Below are 27687 nucleotides of genomic sequence, written 5' to 3' on the forward strand. Positions count from 1 at the left end.
GTGATGTAAGACGTCACATATTGAGCCACTGCAATAGAGTTGTCAGCCACATATTGAATATCCATGTTAGCATTCCACATGGACAAAATGACTGGGTTGTAGTCATTTATGTATTTGGATTCCTCATTTCTTCTTAGGTTGTATGTATTTTTGGGTGATTTCCTTGTCACAGTATGTCGCAGAGAAGATATAAAATTGTTGACTCTTCCTTTCGATGTTACTGGACGCGGAAATGCAAAACGACATTTCGTGTAGAACTTGTCCTTGGATTTGTATTTTCGACGACAGTATTTCCCACAACGATGGGTTTGAAAGCGTAAAACTTGCTGTCTTAATATGGCCGGGATGCCTGTCACCCCCTCCCAACACAATCCCCAAGGATGGGAAGACGGACGCAGTTCTGAACTTTTGGAAGGCGGGAGGGAGTTACCCTCCCGGCCGTATTTATTAAAATATGAAACAAAATTAAAACATTAAAATAACAGTTTCATATCATGTACAATTTTTTATTTATGACATTACGATGCAGACATGTTTATTGGCTAACCTTAACAAATCTCTAATACAAAGGTTCTCCTAGCCGAGTCTAAGCATCCTGCAAATGCATACTTTCTAAATAAAATTGTACATCCTAACATTACGGGCCAACGGCAAGGTCGTAACCGGTGTCAGGTCCCCACTACCAAAATTCCCCCCTCACGGTGTGAGGGGCGGGCGCACAGAGGACTGTACCTCTGTGCCAACTTCCAATTTCCCTTGTCTTAGCGGGGGCCTCCTATTTAACTCGACGCCATCTTAATGGTCGTCCGAGGACTCGTGTGAGGTGTCTAGAAGGTAGCGTGGACCCCCCTCCCACCCCACACTGTTTCTCACATCCGCCGTCGCGGATATCCTGGCCCCGGGAAATTCGTAGGAGGGGCATCTAGCCGCCTCCTCCCCTGGGACGGGCCTATGACCGCCTTCCCTTCGGTGACCCCATACTTAGTGGGTGCCGCCTCCCCGTGTGAGGGGCCAATGGCCGCCTCCCCCCGGGCGCTCCCATCCATAATGGGTGGCGCCCCCCTCTAGGGACCTTGAAATTACTGCTCACCGATCATGACCTTACCGCCCGACCAAAAAATAAATACGACATTTTATCTACCTATTGAAGAAGAAAATTAAACTTTATGTTGCAATATTTATCGTCTTAACTTAAACATTCAACACATCTTTCAATTAGACTGTGATACTCTGCTTCACTGGGGAAGGAAAATGTTATGCAGCCAATCATTTTATTGCAGTAAAAGACATCGACATCTTTATTAACCACTAAATCAGGAGAAAAGGATATTATCAAAGCCAAAACCAATTTTATTGCAATACTAACGTTGCCATAAGGGGCTGGTGGGTGGGTCAAAAATTGCTCCTTGTTCCGTCGAGGGCTCACGTGCAACGAGACGGTGCAGCTTCCAAGCACAGGAACAAGAGGATGCTTCTTTGGATTGTTGCTCCTTTTATTCCTCTTCGGGAGGGAGTGTACCCTCCTCTGGTACGCCTACGGGGCGTGGCCAACGGTGTAGGTGTCTAGGACAACCCTCCTTGGGCGGGAAAAAGGCGCACCCCGGCTACGCCGCTTCGGGCATACCAGCCGAGACACGCCCCCCGCCCAAAATGGTTTCCCGGGGGGATCCGGGCCCCCTACCATACGTTCGGGGGGACCGAGTGGTCGCCCCTTTCCATATGGCCGGGATGCCTGTCACCCCCTCCCAACACAATCCCCAAGGATGGGAAGACGGACGCAGTTCTGAACTTTTGGAAGGCGGGAGGGAGTTACCCTCCCGGCCGTATTTATTAAAATATGAAACAAAATTAAAACATTAAAATAACAGTTTCATCTCATGTACAATTTTTTATTTATGACATTACGATGCAGACATGTTTATTGGCTAACCTTAACAAATCTCTAATACAAAGGTTCTCCTAGCCGAGTCTAAGCATCCTGCAAATGCATACTTTCTAAATAAAATTGTACATCCTAACATTACGGGCCAACGGCAAGGTCGTAACCGGTGTCAGGTCCCCACTACCAAAATTCCCCCCTCACGGTGTGAGGGGCGGGCGCACAGAGGACTGTACCTCTGTGCCAACTTCCAATTTCCCTTGTCTTAGCGGGGGCCTCTTATTTAACTCGACGCCATCTTAATGGTCGTCCGAGGACTCGTGTGAGGTGTCTAGAAGGTAGCGTGGACCCACCTCCCACTCCACACTGTTTCTCACATCCGCTGTCGCGGATATCCTTGCCCCGGGAAATTCGTAGGAGGGGCATCTAGCCGCCTCCTCCCCTGGGAGGGGCCTATGACCGCCTTCCCTTCGTCGACCCCATACTTAGTGGGTGCCGCCTCCCCGTGTGAGGGGCCAATGGCCGCCTCCCCCGGGCGCTCCCATCCATAATGGGTGGCGCCCCCCTCTAGGGACCTTGAAATTACTGCTCACCGATCATGACCTTACCGCCACAGGCCGGATAGTTGACCGGCTATCCGTCCCCCCCACACTCCTACTAAAGGTCATGCTTTTACAAACCCCTTAACCATGCTATGAAGTCTCCTATGAGTAAGACATTCCCCTCCCGGGACAAATGGACCCCATCTTCGAGATACATGTGATCCCCCCGAATACATCCATGCGGAATACAGTGCAACTGCGCCGAGCGAAACAACCTACCAAGCTTGTTATTGACTTTCTTTACAGAGTGATTCAAAAGCTGATACAGAGAGGGCCCCCCGCCACATCTTCCTGGGAATCATGTGTGACCATGCTATCGTGCACCCCGGGACCCTTCTTGCCAACCAGCTAACAGTGGATAGAATTCTCTCGAGTAGTACTCGCCTACCGAGTGTCACCAGATCATTGCCTCCCAGGTGTACTATGATTACAGACGGCGGTGACCTTGTCCGCTCTAACAGTCCCTCAACAAAACGTTGAAATTGGTTAATACAGAGCCCGCCCCTTCCGTGGAAGGTCACCCTGTACCCGTATTCCCCAGCTGCGTGAATCATGTCACTTGCTTTGAATATGTCCGCGGCACGCCTCACTTATGAGTGGCCCACGACCCACACCACTCTCTCCTCAGTCGGTGATCTTTGACCGCTGGTCCCCAGGTGTCGGGTCGACTGCACAGTCCGCCCCGCATCGTATGCTTGCGAAACTGTAAACCAAACAGAAGACAAGAAGCGTGAGTGCATGACATTGGCTTCACAACATGTGCAACCGCACATACCTTTTATAACAGTTCGAGGACCAACGCCCCAATTGTTTCACCTTTTCCACACTCAGACCCCTGGCTGTAGCCTCTGTAGCAGCCCCGATCCCAAAGGAATGGGTCCCAAAATCGCCCGGGTCCAAGCCCGCTGCCGCGATTGCCATTGTAAGCACCCGCTGAAACTGAAACCTAGTCAGTGGGGTGGCGTTGGTGTGTCTCAGCAAGCTTCCCCCCCATGTTACCGCCCTCTGCGCTAAATATTCCTCAACGCATTTCACCGGGCACATGGGGGACCCTCGCATGCGCTGGACAACCATACTGTCCCCCATAGCACCTTGATCGGTCTTGGACCTGGCTATTGTGATTACCATTGAATCACCCTTGATCAGAATGTGTTCACGACACAGTCCTCCCCCCACATCCTGCTTATTTTTTGCCACCAGCTCGCTCACCCGCATAGCCCCATGGAATGCTAATGCGAAAGCGGCCCGGAACAGCACTGCCTCGGACTGGGAGGAACATGTCGCGGGGAGTACTGACATCAACAGGGACAATCTTTCCAACCCAATCGGGCGCCTCTCGTCAACTCTATGACCCTCGAGGCGTTGCCACCCACGTAGTGCCTTCTTTACCGGAAAGGACGATGTGGGGTCCTTGATGCCATGCGCCTGTGCCATGAATGCAATGGCGGCCCGGTGCCTATTGGCCGTTGCCGCTGATCGGCCTGCCTTGTGGAGTGCTACTAAAAACTTTAGAACATACTCCTCCTGCCCCCAATTATCCCCTCCTGCTGGACCCAAAAATGCACAATAGGAACGAAACGCTCCTTCGTATGCCTTCCTTGTCCTGGGGGCTAGGCTTGCTCCCACGAGGTCCTGTAATCCGGGGCACCGAGTAACCAGAGAGCTTCGGGAAATGGTGCTGCCACTAAGTCCGCGGAAGGTAGATAACCCCTGAAGGCCTGCATGTGGGAACGAGAGAGTGCATCAGCCGCTTGGTTCAACACACCCGGCACGTGCCTCGCCCTAAACTGTACGTTCAGTCTCATGCAAAGTAGTACAATTTCTTTCAGTAATCTCAATATCCACTTGCAGCGTGCTGCCTGATTATTTATACATTCAACTACGGTCATGTTGTCGGACCAAAACACCACTGTGCGATCACGAAACTCATCCGGCCATGCCTTCAATGCCACAAAAATAGGGAACAGCTCAAGAAACCCAATGTTACCTGTGAGCCCACTGGTGTGCCACCACGTCGGCCATGTTTGTGCCGACCACCGATTACCGAAGATGGCGCCAAATCCCACGCTCCCTGCCGAGTCGGTCCACAAACCCAGCTCGTCCGAGGACGCTGGTGACTTGCCCCACACCACTCGACCGTTGAAATCCGCCAGAAATGCCAACCATATGCGCATGTCCTGCGAACCTCTGCAGACAGTCTGGTGCGATGGTGTCCTTCCTTGAGACCAACCATGGCTTGTGCAATAGAGCGGGAAAAGGGGCGGGCCATTGGTATCACTCATAGGGCAAAGTTAAACTGGCCCACTGCTTGTTGCAACTGATGGAGAGTAAGCCCTGAACTTCGCTACCTTCCCCACCGGCAAACGGAAACATCCTTCCACCGAATCGAGCTCAATTCCAAGAAACTCGAGTGAAGTGGATGGTCCGACCGTTTTACCGGGTGCCAATGGCACCCCGAACCTCTTCATGAGAGTGCAAAATTCCTGTAACGCCAGTGCACATTGTGTGTCGCCAGCAGCCCCCAGGAACAAAAAATCGTCTAGGTAATGCATAACCTGGGTATGGCCAGTGGCTTTGGTGAACGCCCATTGCAGAAAACAACGGAATTTTTCAAAATAGGCACAAGAGATAGAACAACCCATTGGCATACATTTATCCATGTAGTAGCGTCCCTGAAACACAAAACCTAACAGACGCTGATCCTGTGGGTGTACCGGGAGCAACCGGAACGCTGACTCAATATCCGATTTAGCCATCACCGCTCCGGGCCCCAGGTGATTCAACATGGCGACGGCCTCATCGAAGGATGCATACCGCACCGAACAAATTCCTGGATCAATCGCATCATTCACCGAAAGACCCCTTGGGGCCGACAAATTATGAATTAACCGAAACTCACCTGGGTCCCTCTTGGGGACTACTCCCAACGGTGAACAAACGAAATTAGGGACTGGCGGGTGCCTATATGGGCCAGCAACCCGGCCCCGGGCAACCTCTTTTGCAATCTTACTTTCCACCACCGCCGTATTCTGCTGCACCGACAGTTGGTTTTTACACAGTCATTCCCCCCGAAAATCCCCCGCCGGGATGTGGAAACCATACGAGAAGCCATCCCGCAACACCCCAGCGGAGACATGATCTGGGTATTCATTTAGCCAGGGGATCATTGCCATGACATCTACGAGGGTAGGTAGCGGTACCCCATGGTCGACATTAGACCTGTTTGGTCCCTCCTCTACCCCCTGTATCACCATTCTTGGCTCTGCACGAACTCTCAGGGTGCGAAGAGTGTCCGCACCCTGCACACTCATGCCTGAACTTACATGTCCCTTGTAGCCTCGTGCACTTGCCTCTGTTAAAGTTCCAACAAACCCCTTTTTTATCTCCGTTCCCACCATTCCTTGGTTGGTGGTCACCATTGGCGCCTGCTCGAAAGGGCGCCGCCGAATGATGTCGGGAGGGCGCCGACCCATTCTCGCCAAGCGAAGACGACTTCGTCGGGCCCGGCAGGAGCTGCTTCTGCCAAGAGATGGAGTCGAGACAATCCCACGTCAGAGATGAATCGTGCTCCTTGGCCTTACGAAACTTACTATCATAACCCAACCATTCATTGCCTTCATATGATTCATAGAAATCCATTATACGCGTCTGATAGCAGGCCAATTCGGTCAATACTTCGGGCCTACATTCCCCCATGATAGCGGTAAACATCGCAAATGCCCTGGCCCAATTTGAGATCGTCTCATCCACCCTGAATCCCGCCATTTTTGCACGCCACACATGCGGGTGCCACAAATCTTTCTGACTTTTAACATACTCCACCTCGTGGTGGTCGGTCAACAGAGAAAACATATTTACATATTTATCAGCCCAAATCAACTCTTTCGTGGCCAGCGGAATATGTTGGACCACCTTTTCCCTTCTTGAGGGTATCGCTCCCTCCCTCGCCATTGGCAATGGCTGCTTACCCGAATCCGTAGCCGGTCCCGCTGTCTTTCCAACGCCAGACGCCGGTCGATCCGAGGGAACCTGTGGGGGGATAACAGGGAGATTCGCCTTCGCAGCATCTCTCGATTGCCGCAACTGCTTCATTAGTAATCTGGCCTCTTCGGCCGTGTATCCTGGTGCCGTAGCACCTTCGGTATTTTTGCCGAGCCATGCGGCTAACTGGGCGGCCAGCTCCGGAGGCATATCCTCCTCGTTAGTGGGCGTCACTACAACCGGAATCGGTTGGCCTACGTCGGGGATCGGAACCGGGGTCTCCACTGGACTAACCGGGCCTACCGGGGGTGACTCGGGAACTGGGGCCTCCCCCCCTGCCGCCCTGTTCCTGGCCCTTTTACCTCTCCCAGCGGGGACTACTCCCGGCAATGCTGGGCCGATTACCTTCTTCGGTCTGCCCGAGTTGTTCATTGCCACCATCTGTTTTTTCATGCTCGCCATTTCCTTCATTAGCATGCGGAGCATCTGGTCAGTCCCTGCCTTCTTTCCGGGCTTCTTGCCATGCATCGTTGTCGGATATTCGATCCTAGTTGCGTACGAGGTCCTTGATCCGAAGGTACGGAGTCGCTGAAAGAGAAACACAAGAATTACAATTCTCAAAAAATTGCTCCTTGTTCCGTCGAGGGCTCACGTGCAACGAGACGGTGCAGCTTCCAAGCACAGGAACAAGAGGATGCTTCTTTGGATTGTTGCTCCTTTTATTCCTCTTCGGGAGGGCGTGTACCCTCCTCTGGTACGCCTACGGGGCATGGCCAATGGTGTAGGTGTCTAGGACAACCCTCCTTGGGCGGGAAAAAGGCGCGCCCCGGCTACGCCGCTTCGGGCATACCAGCCGAGACACGCCCCCTGCCCAAAATGGTTTCCCGGGGGGATCCGGGCCCCCTACCATACGTTCAGGGGGACCGAGTGGTCGCCCCTTTCCAATTGTTCTCGTCTGTACTTTTCAGAACAGTACATGTAGAATACTGCTCAATGAAACTATCACTTTCTCATCAAATTTTGGTGCATCTTTAATCCTTTAATCCATAGCAGCATATGTATATGAGGAGCACCTCTTGCTTGATACTCCTTTCTCCAAAAGAAATCCAACACCTCTCCAAGCGGAGGATTTTTTTTTGTAATAAAAGACATCATAGCTTCAAACCTATGATTGAAATACCTGCATACATTAACTGGATCCAAAGAGCACAGTTCTCCAGGTGTCTTGTATTCAATGTGTTCAATGTTTTTATTTGCCTCTCGTAGAAAATCAAGTAAGTCTTCCCAAGCATATTCAGCACAGCTAAGAGTGAGGAACCATGTAGGAGTTCCTAAGTTTCAATTCCCCATGACAACGGTACCAATACTCGTTAGTACCATGCTGACATGCCATGAGATTGCAGTTTGACTTTATCCATAAAATCCCTTGCCGAAACATTATGTAGTTGTGCTCCACTTTTCAGTATATGGTTTACTGCATAGGAAAGTCCAGAAAAGTCACTCTCAAACTGTAGATGGAACAAATATGGAATGCATTGACAAAACCTTGGATCTTCTGCATATAATCTTGAAGTCCGGTATTCAGATGCAGGAATTTGAGCAGGTCGGTCGTCATATCGTCCACCTTTACCTGTTGGAAATAACTGTGGAAAACAACGAGCTTCCAAACTTTCTTCCCATACACATTGTTTCTTCTTCTCCCAGATACACATTTCTATAGTGCTGATTATTTTTTACCAAATACAACATTGCCTTCTTGACTTTACTAACATCCACTAATTCTTGCCAGATTTTCTTACTTCTTGTCGGAACACCATTAACTAGAATACCCAGAGGTTCCTCTTCTACTTTTTCAACACCAATCATATCAATATTTGTCTTAAAATCTAGAGGCAAATAAACAACTCTTCCCTTTAATCCTCTCTGTAAATCTGAAGGAGGCAATTTCCCAGTCTTAGGCTCCAAGCGAACAATAGCCTGAAAAGGATGCACACATTGAATCAGAATAGACTCATAGGTATTTAAATCCATCAATTCAGAAGGAATGTCTACCAACTCCAGATTATTATGAACAGCTCTAGCAGGCATTTTATTTTCATTTAATTTATTATAGCAATATGTACAAATACATTGATCAGAGCCCAAATCAAAACAATTTTCAACCAACAAATAAGCAGCAAAATCCTTCCACTCATTATTATTTATCTTTTCGCTTTTTACATATAAATCAACTAATCTAGTCTGATGCTTATAATGAGCTCATCGTCAACAAACACAAGAAAAATTAGGCCTTTCACTTGAATTGACTTTAAACTTTATAATTTCATTTTCAAAATGTTCTGTACTTAAAATCTCTTCATTCTCTTCTACATTACGTTCTATTAATGTATCAATTTCTGTACTGACCTCTTTTTCACCAAAGTAACAAGACTCAATTTCATCACAAAAGTTTTTGACATCTAATTTAGTTCCATGCAAAAGAGCACTGTTTAACTGTTTTTGTTTAAGTGCTGGAACTTTTGCATAGTACAACCTTCTCACTAATTTCCTCACTTTATTATGATGCACTGTTAACATCCTAAAATGATGAAGAAATACTCTGAAAACTGCTCTGTTCAGAAATGAGATCTAGATTCCATTCACTCATAATCTCCGTTACCACCGGCTCCACAAGCGCAGAGATACTCCAGCTGGAGTTGATTCAAGCGCTATACAAACCAGCAAATAAATAGATAAATAAATTCCACTATCACCAAGGTAGATATCTGACAATAGAATTAATGATATTTTTATACCACTATTCCATAGTCCTAATCCAAATGGTGTGTTTAGACTCAACAAAATTAACAAATTTTTTACATATAGAGGCAGTAAACGGAAAGTATGATTTACATTTGCTTTTATGAATTGAAGGTGGAGTAATCTGCTGCATTCGAAACATTGGGCCTGTTGAGAAGAAAGTGAAAAGAATGTTGTAATTAATATTGCTTTGTTTAAAGGTGAATAGCATTTTTTATATCAAAACGTTAGATGTATTTACATGGTAAACATAGTTTCAGGGTCAGAATGGCCTTTTGAGTCTGTGCAAACCCACTAACTTCCATGTTTTAAGGGTTTTTAACAACTCTTCTATAATCGTTTGTCATAGTGAAGAATTCTGGAAATTTCTTCCTGACAATGGCAGACATCAACCTTCTTCCTGAGTTGGGAAAAAAGCGGTGGAGGAAAAGTGAATTTGTAAACATTCAGATTTTCGCATGAGCAAATCTACACATGCAAATTTGCTCATGTTAAAATGTAGGTCACAAATGTTTTCTAGGAGTACTATTTCTTTTTCTACTTGTGTACATTTTTGGGAATTCACAAAATCTGTATATCTGCACTTAATGCTAGGACATATACCATGGGTACACTTTTGAGACTTTCTTGAATAATTGAGTCCCTAATTTGGTCTGGCATTAACCGTGACCTTCTGCGTTTATTACATCTCTCTCTCTCTCTCTCTCTCTCTCTCTCTCTCTCTCTCTCCCCTCCACTCTCATCCACTCTGCTCTCTCTCCTGTCTATGTCTTTGTATCGGATGGCTTCACTGTGAGTCACAGCATTATGATGTTTCACAAGGAGCATATCGGCACACAAAGTAGTTTTGTTCAGTGCCAGTAACTACTGTGGAAGTTGGTGATTTTTAACACCAAACATATTTTTTGCTTTTGCTAAAGCTTGTTATAATAGTGAGGGCCCAGCAGCTTACATGCCAATAACGTTTTACAAACACGATGCCAAAACAAGTCACACAATGACAAAAGTAAAAAGGTGACCATCAATTTCAGACCTACTGTGTCTGCCAATGCTTGTTGAATTTTGTTTCCCATAATCTTATTGAAACTAGTTACAGAGATTTTCCATAATTAATATTTTTGGGAAATACTAGCATGGATTAACACGTTATTAAATGATGCTGCAAAAAATGGTAACTGAAATTTTATAGTAGTTTAGCAAAACGTTTTTTTTTCTAGCATTCTCTTTTTTATGAACATTTTAGTTTAAAAGAAAATAAGTATCAAACTTGCTTTTAAGCTTCTGCAATTATTTGCATCAAATCGCAGAGCATTCTGGGAGCAGTATACATAGCCTCATAGTGCTAAATGTGTGTACTCTTTATTGCCTACAAAAACTGTCAGTAGTTGTCAGGCTTAGTCGTTCTTGGTCTTCGGAATTGTGCTGAAGATAAATGGGTTCCACCTCCCAACGTCCCCGGTGTCTAGCTGAAAGCATACAGATCACCAAGGCAGTCGAGCGAGGGAGGGAAAGGAAGGGGGCAGCAGAGAGGGAGAGCTGTAACAACAATAAAAGTACACTAAGTAGCCTCACAATACAGAATACATGGAACATAAAAGTTTCCTTCCTTTACCTACAACTATAGTATACTTCAGGTTCTACCTGGAAAGGAAAAAGGTGTTGGCCTCAAATACCAGAAGAGATGAAGGAAATACCAGGGACCAAACCTATCATAAGGAAACAAAGGACAACCTGAGTACACTATAGTGTTGATCTTATAACAAGTAACAAGCTTCTTACATTCCTACCAGCAAGTGTCCGGTACTGTTCTCAGGTCCGGGGCTTCCCTGAATCCCCTAGGAACTCTCTTCTGAAGTTTAAGACAAAATCAAAAGGTTGTGGAAACAAAACAAAGAAGAGGGCAACAGGACGCGTTAATACTTGTTAAAACGAACTGTACCCACTGGTAATAAATAGCACCGATATATGGATATATAAAGTTTCTGTTTCAGGATGAACTGATATAGGAAAACAGCAGAGCCTGCAAAACAGTAATGTCTCCAACACATGTATCGTTATCACAGGTTCCTTCTCTCAGTCTCTGTCTGCAGTTTGAAGGAATATCGCAAATGGAACAAGGGATATTAGTTCATAACCCAAATAGTTCAGTACTGTATTGTTCATCAATGTAGAATCTCTCAGTCCTGGAGATTCCGAGTCAGTGAATGTCACAACAAAGAAACCAGTTTGAGGAGGCAGAGTCTCCTTGAAAGCAACAGCGGAAAGTACCAAACGAGGGGTATTCTCCCCTTGCGCTAGCTCGTTGTAAACAATGGATTCGTACCCAACCCAACACGGGGTACCATGGAAAGAGTGCTGTGCGAGTATCCTTGCACTTACTTTCTCCGTAGCTGAAGGTTCGCCACCTTACAAGTTCACTCGGCGAGAATAATCGGCAGCGTCTGTCTCCCTCGCTGCGTGTTTATTTCCTGGTTGTGCGGGATGACATGCGCCACACCCCTCACGCCACGGGCATGCCGGGAAACGTAGTTTTCTGGTCTTGTGCTCTAAGGAGGAACCACAACAGTAACAGAGACAGCGGCACTCAAATACAGTTCATGACAGTACATCCCCCTTTACGAGGGACGCTGACCGGCACCCGGCTTACCTGGGTTCAAGCTGTGAAACAGAGCCACCAAACGGGGGGCATGAACCTCTCGGGCCAGCACCCATGAATTTTCCTCAGGTCCGTACCCCTTCCAGGAGAGCAGATACTGCACCCTACCCCTCTCCAGCCTGGAATCCAGCACCCTCTGAACTTCGTACTCATAGTCCTGTTGCACCCACACAGGTGAAGGCGCACGACGCACTGGACACTGCGAGGGTTTAAGGAGAGACATGTGGAAGACAGGATGTATCTTGAGGTGCGCCGGTAAGCGCAACTTTACCGCCACAGGGTTGACGTGCTTCAACACACGATATGGACCAATAAACATAGGGTTAAAAACACTATGCTTCCTGAACCGTATATGCCAAGTGGACAACCACACCCAATCCCCAGTGCTGTATACAGGACCAGGCCTGCGCCGCTTGTCTGCCTGAACCTTGTACCTACACTTTGCTCTGATAAGGTTCGCACGAGTGGCAAGGAGAATACGGCGAACCCTCAGAACCCTTTCCTTGACATCAGGCAGCCTGGCACTGGTGTTGGGCAGCAACATAGGATTAAACCGGGGATGATGACCATAGGAGCTAAAGAATGGGGTGTGGAGTGTTGATGAATGCTTTGTGCTGTTGTACGCTATTTCCGCCACCCACAACCAATCTACCCAAGCGTCAGTGTTTTCCCGCAAATAGCAACGTAGGAATTGTTTGAGTGTCTGGTTTAGACGTTCTGTTTGCCCGTCAGTCTGGGGGTGAAAACTGGTGGAAAGGGAAGAGGTAATCTGTAAGGCTGTGCACCAAGTCTTCCAGAAGCGGGTAGTGAATTGCGTTCCCCTATCTGAGACTATGAGCCTGGGGAGCCCATGTAACCGAACAACGTGAACCAGAAGTATTTGTGCCAACTGCCCCGCTGTGGTAACTTGGTTACAAGCTATAAAATGACCCATCTTTGTGAGGTAATCAATCACTACCACGATAGCCGTTTTGCTCTGATCTTTGGGAAGGCCCACAATGAAATCAACAGAGAACCTATCCCACGGCAGTTCGGGAGTGGGCATAGGAAGCAACAACCCTTGGGGTTGCTCCCTATCTGATTTAATCTGGGCACATTTGTAACACTCTTTCACCCATCGTTGCAAATCTGTACGTATAGAGGGCCACCAAAATTGCCGCAACGCCTTCTCCAACGTCTTGATGTATCCGACATGACTAGCACAGGGCGAGTCATGGCACCATGAAAACACTGTTTTTCGCAGACTGATGTTAGGAATTAACACATGAGACCCTTTCATAGGTATGCCATGTTTCATTTTCCAGTCCTTACGGTGTCTAAGCCAGGTTCTCCACACATAAGTCTGTGTTCCTTGTTTTACTTTCATCAAGAAATCATCTATATGCGTTGCGCATACCACCTTGGAAGGATCAATGATGGCTCTTTTTGGCGTGATGGCATGCAACGTTGGATACTCCTGGCGTGTCAAGGCATCCGCCTTCTTGTTGTTCACCCCTGGTCTGTAGATTTACAGAAAATGGTATTCCTCAAAAACAGCATCCAGCGTAATTGTCTTGGAGTAAGGCGACGGGTGTCTCGCATGTATTGAAGGTTCCTATGGTCTGTGTAGACGATAATCTGGTGACGGGCTCCCATAAGCCAATGCCTCCATTCCAAAAAGGCGTCTCTTATTGCCAAGAGTTCCTTCTCTGCGATAGTGTAGTTCATCTCAGCAGAATTGAGCTTCCTGGACATAAACGCTATGGGATGAAGCTACCCAGTGACTACATTTCTTTGGGACAGCACCGCCCCCAGTGCGACTTCTGATGCATCTGCTTCTACCGTAAAGGGCATGTCAGGATTGGCATGTACAAGAACAGGAGCTGAAGTGAACGCATTCTTCAATTGGGTGAAAGCGTTTTGGGTGTTTGCATTCCACGTGAACGGAACATTCTTCCTGATAAGACGAGTCAAAGGAGCCACCAATTCAGAGAATCCTCGTATAAACCTACGGTAAAAATTAGCGAAGCCCAGAAGGCTTTGAATGTCTTTTACTGTTTTCAGTTGGGGCCACTCCTTCACTGCTTGGACCTTTCTGTCGGCCATCACTTGACCAGACGGTGTAAGCATAACCCCCAAGAACTCAACAGTAGTAACATGAAATTCGCACTTTGTGATTTTGCAATATAACTGGTGGTCTTGCAGTGCCCGTAAGGTGCTTTTCACATGTTCCACATGTTCTTCGGTCGAGTCTGATTAAAAAAGTATATTGTCAATGTAGACGACTACATATCGGTCCAGATGCTCTCTCAAAACTTCATTCAAGAAGAATTGAAATGCGGCTGGGGCATTACAGAGCCCAAAAGGCATTACTAGATATTCGTAAAGCCCGTACCGCGTTTTGAAAGCCGTCTTCCATTCGTCACCCCGTCTAATAGTAACGAGGTGGTAGGCCCCCCTCAAGTCAAGTTTTGTGTATATCTTCGCCTGTCTTACTTGTTCCAGTATAACAGGGATCAAGGGCAGCGGGTATTGGTTCCTCACTGTTATGGCATTAAGAGCTCTATAATCAATGCAGCATCTCTTCTCCCCATTCGCTTTCGGTATAAAAAACAAAGGGGAGGCGGCAGGGGATCTGGAAGGTCGGATAAAACCTGCGGCAAGGTATTTGTCCAGGTAACTACGAAGATGTTCTGTTTCCAGAAGAGTGAGGGCGTATGTTCTGCCGCTAGGAATCACTGCACCCGGGAAAAGGTCGATCCGACAATCATATTCCCGGTGAGGTGGGAGAACCTCGGCCTGCGAATCGCTGAACACTGTCGCGTAGTCTTGATAAATAGCGGGTAGATCCACTTCTTTCTCAGCTGCCGTGGCTATATGTTGCAAGGAGGCAAGTTCTCTGGAGGGCTTGTTCTGAGGCAGAGTACAATGAGTAATACAGTATTCAGAATCGAACACCACCGTACCCGAAGACCAATGGATCGATGGTTCGTGTGTTTTCAGCCATGGAATACCCAATATCACCCCGTATTGAGGGGCTCGGATGATATTGAACGACATGGATTCTTGATGATATCCTTCATAGGTAAGAGCATAGGTAAGGGTATGTTGCTTAATGGGGCCGGCTTCCTTTTTTTTTTTTTTTTAAATATTTTTATTGAAATGTTTTACAATTATGTACAGGGCACGGCAATATTAATGGGAAAAAAAACTGCATGACATTGAGAAAAAACAGCAAATAAAGCAACGACAGGCATAATACAGAAAGCAACATCCTGTTAGGGCAAAGGAGTAAAATAATTTGATCCGAAATATTATTCCAAATTGTATAACCTAAGGCAATCAAACAGAGTTACCCTTCTCTAGTGTTTCCATAGAATCAGATAAATCTCTCACATTATTACCAACATAACAGTATATATCTCATATGTGATCCTCATTTAAACGAATTTCAGGCAAAACTTAATTTTAAACTATTGGAACATCTTTCCACCGCGTAATAGGGTCCCATATTATCTTACCCAGCTTCCTCCCCCTTTTTCCCTTCCTTGCATAGATCTCTTTCTCCACATTGTATGTTGTTAAGAACTTAGCCAACCATTTATGGAAGGTAGGAGGTATAGGGTCAGTCCATTCCGAGGCTATGCATAATCTCATAACAGATATTGCAACAAATAAAACTTCCCTTCCGCTAAATGGTCGTACGTCCTCCAGATTAACTCCTAGTAATATAGTTCCGGGGGTTAACACAATTTCAGTTCCTAAAATATTGTTTATGAAACGTTCAATATCTTTTTTTAGTAAATCTAGATGAGGGCACATTGCGAATACATGTTGTAAATCTGCATCAAAGCTTCCACACCTATAGCACTTAATACCCACTGTGCCTCCCCATTGTGCTATTTTAGCGGGTGTATAATATAAGTTATATATCGTTTTATAATGTTGCGCCTGCAAGGGTGCTGAACATAACAAAGAATATCCCTTTTCTAGAGAGATGCCAAAACTGTCACAGCTTATATTAAGATTATCCTTCCATTTTTAGCTCCATTTTTGATGGTCATCCTGTTTTGATTTTATCAGTTCAGCATAAAGCCTTTTAATTGTGCAATCTTCCCCTCTTTGAATTACTTCCATAATTGGATTGTGCCTAAATCCCAGAGCACCTCCTTTTTTGTTCAAGAGAAAACTCCTGACTTGTAAGTATTTAAAGAATTGCCTAGTTTCTAGGATAAGTCTAGTTTGTAAATCTGAGAATTGAAGAATCCCCTGGTCCCCCTTTATATCCCCTATGGTTCGAATTCCCCTGTTTTCCCACTCAGCAAATATAAGCCCAGAGAAAATATCTTGTGGAAGATTTGGGTTATGTGAGAGTCTGGTGTACACATTGTATTTCCCCAAACCTATTCTTTTAGAGAACCTTTTCCAAATTTCATATGCTGCTATGAGCGTCTTAAACTTTGTCCTCTTGTAATAGCTAGCCTCTGTAAATTTCAACAAAACATCCTTCGCTTCCCTTCCCAAGGTTAGTCCATTAATTGCTAGTGTTCCAAATTTGCTCCACTCTTCTGATTCTTCCCCTCCCAGCATTCCAATCATATTTTGTAGAGCTGCCGCCCAATAATAAGATTTAAGGAACTCCCCAGCCTCCCCTTTCTCTCGGAAGTGTCATGAATCTAAGAGCTCTTCTCGTTTTCCCCTTTGCCCAGATAAATCTATTTATTATACACTCTAGTTTTTTAAATATTTTAACATCAAATAATAAAGGTATTGCTCTGAATAAATATAAAAATTTTGGGAGTATCAACATTTTTATTATATTTGTCCGCCCCACTATTGACATATGCAAGTTGTCCCACCTATCCAGGTCTTTTTCTACTTTCTTAATCAGAGGAGTAATATTCTTTTCTACTAACACATCCAGATCTGCCAAGATGATAACCCCTAAATACATGCCTTCCTGCGTCACTCGATTGTCTATACATGGAGTAAACACATTTTTTATTATCTGCGTTTTAGATGTATTTAATTTATACCTCGATATCTTTCCAAATTTCATCGCCTCGAATTCCAGATGTTCTATAGATTCAGAGGGATTTGGAGAAATTACAGCAATGTTGTCTGCATAAGCTAAAATTTTACATTGCCCGATGGATGTTGTTAGGGGTACAATCATCTCAGATGTCTCTATTCTACGAATTAATGGATCCATATATATAGCAAACAATAGCGGTGAGCAAGGGCACCCCTGTCTAGTCCCTCTTTTTATTTGGAATTGACCCGTATTTCCACCATTCACCCGTAAAGTTGCTACCGGTTTTAAATAAAGAGTCTGTAAGGCTTTAATAAAACCTTGTTTAATGCCTGTTCTTTCCAGAGCATACCAAAGATAGCCCCAGGAGACCCGATCAAATGCTTTTTCTGCATCAAGTAACATTACTGCCATCGGGTCTCCTGTGACTGAGGTAACATCGAATAGAGTTATTACTTTTCGTATATGGTGGGTAGTTCCTCTCCCTGGTATAAAACCGTGTTGGCAGCTACTGAATATTTTATCGATAACTCTTGCAAGCCTTGATGCCAATGCCTTGGAAAAGACTTTTACGTCCGCATTGAGTAAAGTGATGGGTCTATAAGATCCTGGATCTTCCGGGTTTTTCCCTTTTTTTAATATTACTACCACCTCAGCACCCCACAAACCCACATGGGTTTGCACATGAAGTGCAACAAGACTTAAGTCATGAAAACCTGTACGTTCTTGTTATCACCCATTAAGCACTCTGGGGGAGCCAAAGGGATTTGAGCAGGCATTTATACAACCACAGATGTTTGAGGGGCTTGATTCCCACTAGCGCTAAAGGGGTTTCCCTGCAACCTGTTGACCCTGGCCTGCAATTGGGCAGTTTCAGCCCTTGAGTCGGCTACTTCTTGCCTAGACGCGGCCAACTCCGTCTGCACCAATGCCAGGGCTGCCATAACATCATCAAGGGAAGCCATGATCCCACTTCAGCACAATCAAGAAGACGATGGTACTTGGGCCGATTATTCTGTCAGGCTTAGTCATTCTTGGTCTTCGGAATTGTGCTGAAGATAAATGGGTTCCACCTCCCGACGTCCCCGGTGTCTACCACCTCAGCACTCCCCCATGACTTAGGTGCTGATTTACCCAGCTGTGCCAGTTGCATAACCTTCATTATCTCTTCTGCCAAGAGGTCCCAAAACACTTTGTAAAACTCTATAGGAATTTGATCAGGGCCCGCTGCTTTACCAGAGGGCAGATTCCATATTGCCTCCTTGATTTCTTCTGTCTGCAAGACTCCCTCTAATCCATCTGCTTCATCCTCCTCGATTATATCTATAGGGATCTCTTGGAGATACTCCTTCATTTCCTCATTATCTCTTTGAGAATCTCGGCCCTCTAGTTCATCGTCGTACAACTTCTCATAAAATGTCCTAAATACTTCCCTTATTTCGTTCGACTCTGAGTGAACCGTGCCCGATATATCCCTAATTTCTCTAACTATACCCACAGCTTCTTGTTGCCTTGTCCGAGTAGCCAAGATTCTGCCTACTGACTCACTCAATTCATAACACTTCTCTCTTTTAGTATTGTAAATTTTTGCTGCTTTACTAGCGATTTCGCCCTCTGCCTCACCTTTTACTTTCACTAGTTCTGTCAAAGCCTTTTCCATATCCCCCCCGTCAAGACACAGTTTTCTAAATTCTCCTCTGCCTTAAGAACCTTCTCAGCTAGCTCTAAATTTCTCAGCTGTATTTGTTTCCTTTTATAAGAGTTATAGCTCTTTGTTTCCCCCCGTACTCCAGCTTTGAAAGTATCCCAGACCACTCCCATTTCTGCTGTGTCCCTATTGAAAATAAAAAAATCAATAATCCATTTGTTCATATGTTCTAAATATTTGTCATCTTTTAATAGCTCTCTTTCGAAGGTCCAATTTGTATATTGTCTAGTGTTTGTTTTTGTTGCTATTGTAAGTACTAAGGGGTTATGATCACTAAAGATCCGTGGCAGCCTTTCAATCTTTGAATTAGAAATAGTGGTACTTGAAACAAAAAAATAATCTAATCTTGCAGATGTTCGGTGCGGAGCCGAGTAAAATGTAAAGCCTTTGTTGTCCAATCTCTTTTTCCCCCATACATCTGAGAGAGCATTGTTTAAGACTAAGCTATATAGTGCCTGGTTGACTTTCTTTTTCCGGCCTTTATATTTCCCAAAGGAGCCCATTTATATTAAGGTCACCTCCCAGTATAATTTTTGGTGCCCATGTTGCTAGCTCGACATCTAAGAATTGAAAAATCTCGGGGTCATCCTCTGTTGAGCCATAAACGGTTACCAACGTTATCCACTCTCCATCTATAAAACACTCAACCATTGCCCATCTTCCCCATTTATCCTGTGCTTTCTTCCTGGTCAAAATATTATTATTTCTAGCTAAGATATCTACCCTTCTTTTTTTGACCCCTTGACTTGAATGTACTAATAGATGAAATCCTAAATGACTAAGGAAGTGTGCTTGTGTTATCATAATATGTGTCTCTTGTATAAATACAAAATCCACATTCATTTGTTTCATGGCTACCGCAACTTTTGCTCTTTTTTGGGGATCATTTAGACCGCATACATTCCATGTTGCTAACCTAACACCCATGGTACACATTATCACATATCTTTTTCCGCCTACAATCTCTTCTGTACTCTAGCCATTTAGTTATCCAACGTATTATCGATACTCCATTGACGTTATTTCTTAAGTTGCCTCCTTTAAATTGTTGCCACCCCACCTGTTCCCCCTTTCTTGAAAGTGCCCTTTTTAAGCTCTGTCTCTCTGTTGTGTATCCTGCCGTGCCCTGTTCCCCCCCTGAGTCCCACCCCACTCCCCCCCTTCCCTTACTGGCAAATTGGTCAATCCTGACCTATGTGTGACAGCCGCACTCCCCCAGGGGAGTTTCTCCCAGCCACTCCCCCTTGGTGCATCATTTTAAAAGATTTATTCATGTTATTCAAGAAAAGGCTCAGTTATTTCTTTGTTATAGAAGCTACTTGTTTTAAGCTTTCTATGCGATCAGTTTGTATATTCCGTTCTCTGTGTGTTCTCTCTTCTCGAAGAAAATACAAATATTCTTGCGCAACTATTTCAGAGAAGAAGACTCTGTACTGGCCATTAAAGCCTACTTTGAGGCGAGAAGGGAACAGCAAGTAGACTTCACAGCCTATATTCTGAAATGGTACTATAAGTTGCCGCATCCGCCATCTTCTTTCCACTGTTGTGTGGCAAAAGTCTGGGCGGGCAAAAAAAGTTATGTCCTTATAAGTTCGTTTCTTCATGGGTTTAGCCTTCATGATTACTTCCTCTCTTAATAGATAGTTTCCCACATACACAAGGATTGCCCTTGCTCTTGGGCCCGCACTACCTTTTTTATCTGTATGAGGGGAAATCGGTGCGCACGTTGCACCTCTTTATGCCAGTCCCATGTGTCCATCTCTGGGAAAGCGCCTTTCAATAAAATTACAACAAAGGCTCTTATATCTCCTCCTTCCTTGCCTTCCTCCACTCCAAGCAGTCTTATGTTGTTTCTCCTCTGCCGATTTTTGAAGTCTTCCAGTTTCCAGAGTATATCAGACTCTGTTTTCTCCTGCGTCTGCCTAAATTCTTGGGGCCGGCTTCCAATTCCTTTCCATCCACTGCATATACAGTCTCTGGGATGTCTTTTGTTACTAGGCCTAATCCCAACTGTATGGCTACATCATAGTCCATGAAACACTCCGTGGCTCCTGAATCCACCATAGCTCTTATCTCCTTTTCACCTGCATTTATCATCAAAGACAGAACGATGAACACATGGTGTTTGTCTTGTGCATTAGTCTGAGTTAATGAAGGTGTAACATTCTGGCTTGAGGGTTCCCCGTCTTCCACCCTCAAGCTTTGGAGTTTTCTGACCCTGTGCCTGTAGTACCTGCAACTGCTTGTCCAGTTCTATATCTCCCAGTTTTAGGTTTAACTGGGCAATCACGGAGATAATGTCCTTTTTCCCACAGTAAAGGCATAACCCCTGTTTTTTTCTATGGTCTCGTTCACTCAGCATCAAGGAGGCCCTTACCGCACCTATCTCCATAGGTTCGGCAGGCGCGGACGTTTTGTCGCTTTGTCCCGTACGTTCATATGGCTGTGGAGGACGGTCTTTCATTTTGTGGTCTCCTTTTTGGTCTCTCAATCTATGATGTAGCCGGAGAGTTAGTTCTATGAGCGCCGTACACGTGCGTGGCTGAGGATCGATGTGGGCCAAAGCGTCTTTCAACTCATCATTGAGTCCTTGATAGAATACAGCAGATTGTTTAGATTCGGGCTACTCCGTCTCAGCTACTAACCACTGGTAGTGGTTAAGGTAGGTCAGCAGGTCGGATGTACCTTGCTTTAGTTGCAAAAGGTCTCTGTCGGCTGAGAATGTTTTCGCTCTTCTGGCGAAGGTTTTTTCGAATTCACAACGGAATTCATCCCAGTCATACAATAACGGATCTTCCCGCTTTACTATGGGAACTGCCCACTGTGCTGCATCTCCCCCTAAATACAAGATAACAAATGCCACCCGAGCTTGATTGGTGGCAAACATCTTGGGTTTGCACATGAAGTGCAACAAGACTTAAGTCATGAAAACCTGTACGTTCTTGTTATCACCCATTAAGCACTCTGGGGGAGCCAAAGGGATTTGAGCAGGCATTTATACAACCACAGATGTTTGAGGGGCTTGATTCCCACTAGCGCTAAAGGGGTTTCCCTGCAACCTGTTGACCCTGGCCTGCAATTGGGCAGTTTCAGCCCTTGAGTCGGCTACTTCTTGCCTAGACGCGGCCAACTCCGTCTGCACCAATGCCAGGGCTGCCATAACATCATCAAGGGAAGCCATGATCCCACTTCAGCACAATCAAGAAGACGATGGTACTTGGGCCGATTATTCTGTCAGGCTTAGTCATTCTTGGTCTTCGGAATTGTGCTGAAGATAAATGGGTTCCACCTCCCGACGTCCCCGGTGTCTAGCTGAAAGCATACAGATCACCAAGGCAGTCGAGAAAGGGAGGGAAAGGAAGGGGGCAGCAGGGAGGGAGAGCTGTAACAACAATACAAGTACACTAAGTATCCTCACAATACAGAATACATGGAACATAAAAGTTTCCTTCCATTACCTACAACTATAGTATACTTCAGGTCCTACCTGGAAAAGAAAACGGTGTTGGCCTCAAATACCAGAAGAGATAAAGGAAATACCAGGGACCAAACCTATCATAAGGAAACAAGCGACAACCTGAGTACACTATAGTGTTGATCATATAACAAGTAACAAGCTTCTTACATTCCTACCAGCAAGTGTCTGGTACTGTTCCCAGGTCCGGGGCTTCCCTGAATCCGCTGGGAACTCTCTTCTGAAGTTTAACACAAAATCAAAAGGTTGTGGAAACAAAACAAAGATGAGGGCAACAGGACGCGTTAATACTTCTTAAAACGAACTGTACCCACTGGTAATAAATAGCACCGATATATGGATATATAAAGTTTCTGTTTCAGGACGAACTGATACAGGAAAACAGCAGAGCCAGCAAAACAATAATGTCTCCAACACATGTATCGTTATCACAGGTTCCTTCTCTCAGTCTCTGTTTGCAGTTTGAAGGAATATCGCAAATGGAACAAGGGATATTAGTTCATAACCCAAATAGTTCAGTACTGTATTGTTCATCAATGTAGAATCTCTCGGTCCTGGAGATTCCGAGTCAGTGAATGTCACAACAAAGAAACCAGTTTGAGGAGGCAGAGTCTCCTTGAAAGCAACAGCGGAAAGTACCAAACGAGGGGTATTCTCCCCTCGCGCTAGCTCGTTGTAAACAATGGATTTGTACCTAACCCAACACGGGGTACCAAGGAAAGAGTGCTGTGCGAGTATCCTTGCACTTACTTTCTCCGTAGCTGAAGGTTCGCCACCTTACCGGTTCACTCGGCGAGAATAATCGGCAGCCTCTGTCTCCCTCGCTGCGCTAGACTGCTTAGCCTTGATTTTCCATCTACATGTATTTTATCATTGCTTACGCTTGACGGCTTCGCACTGCTCCTCATTTGCATATTAGTGCTGAGATATTTTGCGTAGCGCTTGTCTGCCAAGGTGCGCTTCTACTTTCATTTATTCCTCTGCTGCATGCAAATTTGTGCCCGACTGTGCCAGCGCCATTACCTTCAGCGTAGCGCTATTCACGTGCATTGAGCCCAAGCCTGTGACTAGAACCCTTGCGGCCATTTTAATTGTTTTTGTGTTGTTGTTTAGCCTTCCTGACCTGAGCCCCACCCCGCTCCCGCCTCCCAGCTGGCCCCCCCTCGCCCCTCCCCCTCCGAACTCCCACATATGACTGACGCCTTCTCGCGCAGCGTTCACGCGCAGCGGTCGCGCCCCATTTGCGCCGAAGGTGCGCCAAAGGTAAGCCCGTCTACGCCCGTCTGCGCCTGGACCGTGCCCAGCGCCAGACCCCTTGGCCCCCGTCCCACCCACCCTACCCGCATTACATACGCCGCCTCCACCCTCCTAGCGCTTAACCCCGGCCGACTCTCCGACTGCGCTCAAGCCGCCCCCGGACACACCCATGGACCCTTCACATGCAACTCCTGCAGGTTTGACGGCACCAAGACCAACTCCACATCCACTAACACCAAACGTAGACCTGACACCAACCACCTAAAATGCATCCTGCTCAACACCCGCTCGGTCCACAAACACGCCATCAACCTTTGGAATCTACTAGACACCATCTCTCCGGACGTCGCCTTCCTAACTGAAACATGGATGAACGCCTCCTCAGCCCCAGATATCACCATTGCCATCCCGGAAGGCTTCAAGATCATCCGAAAAGACCGCAACAAGCAAACAGGAGGAGGCATCGCAATCGTCCATAGGAATTCCATCCGCATCTCAACCAGCTCAGACGTCAACCTCGCTAGCGCCAAGCACCTTCACTTTCAGATCCGCACCGACCCCAAGACCACACTCAGAGGCACCCTGCTCTACAGGCCACCAGGACCCCGAGCACAATTCAGTGAAGACATCACTGACTTTATGACCCCACACGCCCTCCCCTCCAAGGACTACAATCTACTAGGAGACCTCAATTTTCATCTGGAAATAAGTAACGACAGCAACACCACCGCCCTTCTGGACAATCTCGCCAACCTCGGACTCAAACAACTTGTTAATACCCCCACTCACCTCGCAGGTCACACACTCGACCCTATCTTCACCTCCAGCAAACATATCTCCTTCAGTCACACCACAGCCCTCCATTGGACGGACCACAGCTGCGTTCACTTTATCTACAAAAAGACCAAAACCCACAACCATCCTCAACCTACTCTGCGAAGAAACTGGAACAAAATCACCATCGACCAGATCTCCTCATCGATTCTTCAAAACCCCCCTGCCCACTAATCAAACGCCAACCAAGCAGCCATTAACCTCACTCAATGGCTAACCAACAGCGCCGACAACCTAGCACCCCTGAAAAAACGTCAAATCAAACAAGGCAACAAAAACGCCCCCTAGTTCAACGAGGATCTTAAGAAATCCAAGAAACTCTGTCGCTCCCTTGAGAAGACCTGGAAAAAAGACCCAAACACCAGCACCAGAGACGCCTTCAAAAACGCCACCCGCATACACCACCAACTGATTCGAACTGCCAAGAAAGCCGCTTTCAAAGACTGACTTGACAACACGCCCACAACAGCAAGGAATTATTCAACATCATCAAAGAATTCACCAACCCCACTGCCAACTCCAACGACATCACTCCCTCTCAAGACCTCTGCGACTCCCTAGCTTTGTTCTTCCACGACAAAATTACAGACATCCACAACAGCTTCGACAACCAACCCGGACACCAACCCACCCAACCTTCTGCCACACCTTCACCCCCCTTGAACATCCTTAATGACTGGAACCCAATCTCCACGGATGATACCATCCGCCTGATGAACTCCATCCACTCAGGATCCCCCACAGACCCATGCCCTCACCACATCTTCAACAAAGCAGATTCCATCATCGCACCCCACCTCCGAGATGTCATCAACCGCTCCCTCACCTTCGCCACCTTCCCTGATAGCTGGAAACACGCCGAACTCAGCGCCCTTCTGAAAAAACCCACAGCTGACCCCACCGAACTCAAAAACTACCGCCCCATATCACTCCTTCCATTCCCGGCCAAAGTCATCGAGAAAGCTGTCAACAACCAGCTCGCCGGCTTCCTCGAAACCAACAAATCCCTCGACTCCTCACAATCCGGCTTCCGAGCCAAACACAGCACTGAGACCGCACTCATCGCAGCAACAGACGACATTCGAACTCTACTGGACAATGGTGACACCGTCGCCCTCATCCTCCTCGACCTCTCCGCAGCCTTCGACACAGTCTGTCATAGCACCCTGTTACAACGCCTCAGAAACATCGGAATTCAAGGAAAAGCACTGGAGTGGATCACCTCGTTCCTTGCCGGAAGAACTCAGAGAGTCCGCCTCCCACCATTCAAATCAGAAGCCACTGAAGTAATTTGCGGCGTGCCACAAGGATCTTCACTCAGCCCCACCCTCTTCAACGTATACATGAGCCCTCTCGCGGCCATCGCACGTCAACACAACCTCAACATCATCTCCTACGCTGATGACACTCAACTGATCCTCTCACTCACCAAAGACCCTAACACCGCCAAAACAAACCTACATAAAGGAATGAGAGAAGTAGCCGAGTGGATGAAGCACAGCCGCCTGAAACTGAATTCCGACAAAACAGAAGTCCTTATCTTAGGTACCTCCCCCTCCGCCTGGGACGACTCGTGGTGGCCAGAATCCCTTGGAAAAGCACCCATCCCAACAGACCACGCACGAAACCTGGGCGTCATTCTGGACTCCTCACTCTCGATGACCAGACAAGTCAACGCAGTTTCATCATCTTGCTTCAACATTCTTCGCATGCTCAAAAAAACATTTCGCTGGATCCCCACTGAAACTAGAAAAACGGTCACCCACGCACTGGTTACAAGCCGCCTGGACTACGGAAACACCCTATACGCCGGTACCACCGCAAAACTTCAGAAAAAACTCCAACGCATCCAGAACCCATCAGCCAGACTCATTCTAGACATTCCGCGTAAAGATCACATTTCTGGTCACCTGAAAAACCTCCACTGGCTCCCCATCAATAAGAGGATAACATTCCGTCTTCTAACCCACACACACAAAGCACTTTACGAACTTGGACCCGAATGCCTCAACACACTATTTTCCTTCTACACCCCCTCCCGCCAGCTACGCTCCTCCCACCAAGCCCTTGCTGCTGTACCTCGCATCAACAAAACCACCATGGGAGGAAGATCCTTCTCCTACCTGGCGGCTAAAACCTGGAACTCACTTCCCACTCACCTTCGCATCACTCAGAACCACCTAGCATTCAGAAAGCAAATTAAAACCTGGATATTCGACAAGTAGCTCCCCACCCTTGAGACCCTCTGGGTATGTAGCGCGCTATATAAATCACTGAATTGAATTGAATTGAATTATTTGGAACAGTCATTCTAACTAATAATAATGACTTTGCATCAATGTTGTACAAGTTTGAAGGTGATTATCATATGGACACTAATATTACCTCGGCAGCAGACACTTCCCATTCCTGCTCCATGATGTTTTACTGTAAATTGGCAGCTGAAGGATTTGTGTTGCAGATGCTGGGACTACTTGTTCCAAGGACAAAATCAACGTGAAATCTTGATGGCACTGGCCCCAATAAATATATGATGCTGAACATTGAGAGGTGCAAGAGTTTCTGATAAGCATACGTGGGTCAGGCGTGTTTCAGAGCTGCACGCTTTTGTGTACTGGAGCCACTGACAGCTTTGCACTCAGAGGTTACACCATTTACATAGAGTGCGCACCCGAGTAATAAAGGCATTCGATTAATGAACCATAAATACAGGTTTGAACAGCATTAACATATGGGCAAACATATTACGTTAACTGCAGACAGTGCCCTTCTCTGACCCATTATGTGGTACTGCTAACTGGCAGCCATGGGGTTTGTACTGCTGGGAGTTGGGCCTAATTGTGCCAAGGACACAATACACATGAAAACTTGTTGCCCTTGACCTCAAACAATATGTGCTGTGCTTCGGGCTATCGGAATTTCACATCCCTGACGGTGCATAGTCAGCTTTCCAACATAGTGGACGCAACTCAGAAAAGATCCTTAACATAACGTTTTCTGTATAAGTTGCTGAAGCTTTTTGGTTGCAGACACCACAATACTTTTCAATAGACTGTAAATGTAAAAAAGATGTATATTAGCCCATCATAATAACAATGCTACCCATGGAAAAGTTAGTTTGCAAATTATTGTACATGTTGCAATTGTTTTAAAATGTAACCCATGGGGCTGTCACAACTATTCAAAAAAATAGTAATTGTTTGTATTAGGTTTGGGTTGAAAACCAATCATAGGTTTCAGAGCAACCGTGTTATGACCATAGTAGTGGTGAGACAAAATGATATGCACATAGCAATTTCCTTCCGACGGGCACTATAGATTCGTTTGGTAGACTTTCCTAAATGTTATCCTCGAAAACCCTCTTTGGTGTTTACGAGTATTTTAAAGAAATTGCATCAAGCAAAAAAACGGTTGCAAATGGGCAAATACTCAGAATCTGCCCCTTTGTGACCTGTATTTTTGCATTTGGGATGCATTATCCCAAA

This window comes from Lissotriton vulgaris, chromosome 3_1, assembly GCF_964263255.1.
Source record: "Lissotriton vulgaris chromosome 3_1, aLisVul1.2, whole genome shotgun sequence".
NCBI lineage: Eukaryota > Metazoa > Chordata > Amphibia > Caudata > Salamandridae > Lissotriton > Lissotriton vulgaris.